Source organism: Penaeus japonicus, unplaced genomic scaffold (genome assembly GCF_977035675.1).
Source record: "Penaeus japonicus unplaced genomic scaffold, GWHDUDI00000001_assembly GWHDUDI00000006, whole genome shotgun sequence".
NCBI lineage: Eukaryota > Metazoa > Arthropoda > Malacostraca > Decapoda > Penaeidae > Penaeus > Penaeus japonicus.
In genome coordinates, this window is record NW_028234408.1 from 10,959,086 (window position 1) to 10,964,085 (window position 5,000).

Genomic DNA, 5,000 nt, shown 5'->3' on the forward strand with positions numbered 1-5,000 from the left:
ATGTATATATATATATATATATATATATATATATATATATATATATATTATATATATATATATATATATATATATATATATTATAATATATATAATATATATATATATATATATATATATATAATTATATATATATATTATAATATAAATATATATATATATAATATATATATATATATATATATATATTATATATATATATATATAGAGAATATATACACACACACACACACACACACACACACACACACACACACACACACATACACACACACACACACACACACACACATATATATAAAATATATATATATATATATATATATATATATATATATATATATATATATATATATATCTTATATATATATTATGTATATATATATATATATATATATAATATATATATATATATATATATATATATATATATATATATATATATATATATATACATGATTATATTCACACACACACTATCAAACCCCTAAGCTGCTTGCATAATCTTGCCTTCTTAATTCTAATAAATACATTTTCAAGAGTTATTTCGAGATTAATCGAGAGAGTTACAGTGAAGCACTTGAATCTCAGGTTTTCAGTCAAGATTAAAAGTGTATTTATATTATTATCACAGTCGCCAATATCCCTGTCTTTAGATAATAGTTATTTCTGTATAAGTACCGATTGCGGGGCAGATCATGAAAATAACGATAATAATGATGATTATCGTGAGGTGAGAGGTTTTTCCAATTTTAACTTGACAATTGGATTCCATATTTTATATGGTGTCTCTCTATAAAAGTTATCAACGTTTGCACGTCCCTATCATTCAATAATGCATAAACAAATTTCGGTTTTCGAGAGTTACCTCCGTCTAGAAAGAAATTGGTAATTTTTTAACACGAAATCTCTAAGGTAGTGTATGAAACAATAACACAGACTACGTGGTACTGTGTACATCATAAATTATTAACATATTCTTGTTTCTTTTTTCTCTGTCTCGAAATGATCTTAGTAAAACACTTCATTTTCTTTTCTTTTTTTCTTTTTTTTCTTTAATGTGACAAAGGTTTCAAAGGACTTTCATGAAACAATGACAACCTACTCTCAGTGCACACAATGTTCACTATTACTACAGGTTTCCAGCTGCCAAGTCAATTTCCTCTCCGTGGAAAAGCCGCCTTTTGTTCCTCAGCAAACATCTCCGAGCGACTCTCTCCTCACGTACCCCGACAAGAATTCCGAGTTCTTCCCCGCCTGGAGGATATGAAGGGCTGCGCGTCTCTCTCTCTCTCTCTCCCTCTCTCTCTCTCTCTCTCTCTCTCTCTCTCTCTCTCTCTCTCTCTCTCTCTCTCTCTCTCTCTCTCTCTCTCTCTCTCTCTCTCTCTCTCTCTCTCTCTCTCTCTCTCTCTCTCTCTCTCTCTCTCTCTCTCTCTCTCTCTCTCTCTCTCTCTCTCTCTCTCTCTCTCTCTCTCTCTCTCTCTCTCTCTCTCTCTCTCTCTCTCTCTCTCCTTCCCTCTCTTCCCCTCCTTTTGTTTATTTCTATGTTTCTAACTATTCTCCTCTCTAACTTCCTTCCTTCCTCTATCTCCCTTGTCTTTTATCATCGCTCAATCCCTCCCTCCTCCCTTTGTTCCCTTTCCTTCTCCGTATCTCCCTCTCCCTCCTTCACCATTCCTAGTTCTAAAGAAACAGACCTTGTTTCTCCCCGAGCGAACATTCCTGCTCAAATATGCCGTGAGAATTATCTTCCCTTGTCTCGGTTATTCTCCTTTATCACTCACTTATCTTCTCCCCTCTGACCTCATCTGCTATTCCATAGATTTCTTTTTTTTTTCTTTTCTTTTCTTTTTTTAATTCCCTCTTCGAATAAATTTTCCTTTCGTTTGCTCTCTTTTCTCTCTCTTCGTTAACCTCCCTTATCTTGCATAGCCTTATATCCCGCGGTTCAAAGTTTTTGCGTTTTCACATTCTATTTTTGCGCCTGTGTGTTTGTGTTTTTTTTTTTGTTTGTTTTTTTATCTCTACGTTTACATTTTCTTTTTTTCCCTCTTCATTAGCGGCGAGAAAGCTTGGTATTTCTGTTGAGACGTTCCCATTTTCTTCGCTGGAATGATGGAGGTGTATTTTAAGGTCTTTTATTATCGCTGAGAAAACAAAAGGGAAATAGAGGTCAACAAGTCAAATCGATGGATAAAAAGGTAGTCGAGAGGGAGATTGGGAGTTGCCAGACAGACAGACAGACGAAAAAGGAAATATATTCTGCGTTATACAGAGCAGCTACTACCTGCAAACTGTTATCCAATACGTACATTCACTAGTGTTAAAGACTAAAGTACATTTTTATTTATTTATTATCATATAGGGCGTCCTGATAATGATAATAAAGTATCTATGAACGCGTTCAAAGTTTGCCTAATAGGGTATTTAATTTCTATAGACGCTGATTGGCTGGTGAATGCACTGCCAGACGTAGGGCGAATTATGGGGAAAACTCTCTCGAAACAACAACAATTGAAAATCCACGTGCTCTTGTAATATTGTATCATGGAGGCATTATCGAGAGATATGGGGATGATGGCTTACGATTTAATGGCCATGTTTCCCGTATCTACTGAAAAGTAATAGATCTTTTTAAAAAGTATTTCACAGTATACAGTATTTAATTTAGTACGTTTTTCTTAAAAATGGTAGACGACTAAAAAAAAAATCCTGTTAAAGGAAAAAAAGACATTCTCTCTATCTCTCTCTCTGTCTCTCACTCTCTCTTTCTACAATTCTCTGTATCTAGACATTTCTCATTCTACATCTATATCTTTCTCTGTATCTCTACAGCTCTCTTTGCCTCTGTAATTCTACCTCTTCATTGTATCTTTGCATCTCTCTTTATCTTTATTATTCATTATTTTATTGTGTATCTTCATCTTTCATTATATCTTTACATCCTTTTCTGCGCAAATTTCATTGCATTTCTGCATCTTTGCATATTCTATTGTGCCCTTCTATCTCTACAGCTTTCATTTTACTCCTGCATCATTCTGTATCATTACATATTTCATGATAATTCTACATCTCTACATTTTCCATTGTACCCCTGCATGTCCCTGTATCATTACCTGTTTCATGATATCTTTGCATACCTTTATATAATCTCTCTCTCGCTCTCTCTCTCTCTCTCTCTCTCTCTCTCTCTCTCTCTCTCTCTCTCTCTCTCTCTCTCTCTCTCTCTCTCTCTCTCTCTCTTTTTCTCCCTCCCTCTCTCTCTCTCTCTCTTCTTCTTCTTCTTCTCTCCTCTCCCTCTCTCTTTCTCTTTCATATCTAGTGAGAGATATTTGACACCATCACATTAATGACCATTTTTATATAATCAAGAATGTCATATCCTTTATACTATACAAAAATTAAGATAAATAAAATAAAGATGTATATTTTCCCCCCAGCCCACGGACGAGCAGAGACCTCTTCACCTGACACCATTCATTACACGCTACGTGCGATTAAAATAACAAGATATAACTTTTGTTTTTTTTTATCAGCCATAAAGCAATTTAATGCCATATTGCACATTATATATTGTTTTAATTTGTAACTCAGTGGTATTTGCAGTTATCAAAGGCATATTGCATGGCCAGCTGTAAATCCTAATTCATTTTATTGAAGTTTAGCGTAATCATAGGATGAATTACAGGCAAGCAAAAGCAAGACTGAGTGGCAGTAGTAACAGGTTTGGAAGTAGGTTTGGAATGGGCGTGGCTAAAACGGTGACGTAAACCACCCAACGCGTTGCCGGGAACACTGAACGCCTCTTCTAGACGTTGAACAATTCTGAACGCGTTGAGGGTTGTATATTTTACAAAAGATGCCTGTAGTCTTTCTACGGAGCTCATGTGATATGATATGCGCATGTGTGCGTGTATGTGGGTGTGTATATGTGTGTTTGTGTATGTGTGTATGCGTATGTGTGTGTGTGTATGTGTGTGTGTGTGGATATTTGCATACGCGTGTGTATGTGTACACATGTATGTATGTGCGTGTGTTTGATTTTTGTGTATTGTGTGTATTTGTAGTGTGTATGTATGCCTTTAACACTAAATACACGATTTAGAGTTTAACTTGGCATGTATCTGAGTGAGAATACATCTGCAAATCAGTATTTGTATGTGCACACGTATGTATATCCGCATGTGCGTGCGTGTGTGTACGTGTGATGAGCAGATCAATACTATCGCCCGTGTCAACCAAGGCGCACGGAGAGAGACGGAGTAAAGGAGAGAGGGAGAGAGAAAGAGAGGAGGGGAGAGACAAGGTCAGAGGAAGAGAGGGGAGAAGGAAGGGGCATGAAGAAGGGGGAACCGAAAAGGGAAGATAGAGACAGTTTGGTGCAAAGAATTGGAAGTACGTTTGGTATACAGTGGAGAGTTAGGGAGAAAGAAAATAAGAGAGAGATGGGGGGGGGGGTTATTAGCCATATTGTCTGAAAGCAGAAATGTAAAAGTTAGTTTATTCAAACCAAAGGTCTACATTTTACCTTTTACGGAATTCAAAGAAAGACTAACGTGAATGCGTATGTTTGTTATAAACGTGATAGATTTTCTGACACTTGAAATACTTTTAGAAATATTCAAGAACTTTTCAGATTAAAAGAGACACTTTGAGACACCTTTAGGACCTTTCAGACACTTTTTTCCAGTCCCTCGCAGACACCCACCAGCCTTTTTTTGACACTCTTAAAACACTTTCCAGACACTTTCGAACACCTGCACTGCCCTTACAAACATAAATTCCAAGAAGCAGATTTTTATTTAATTTATACTCTTTGCTATTCATCTTTTGATGCTCTTTGCCGAAAGTTATATAATCTATTCACTTGAGGATACTATAGTGAAAAGAGGAATGGAGACTACCAGGAAACAGCTAGAAGTTATTTTAGAAGTACAAGAAATAGTTCTATAGATAGATTCTAATAAGTAACAATATTAAGTAATGCATGTTTAGGTACC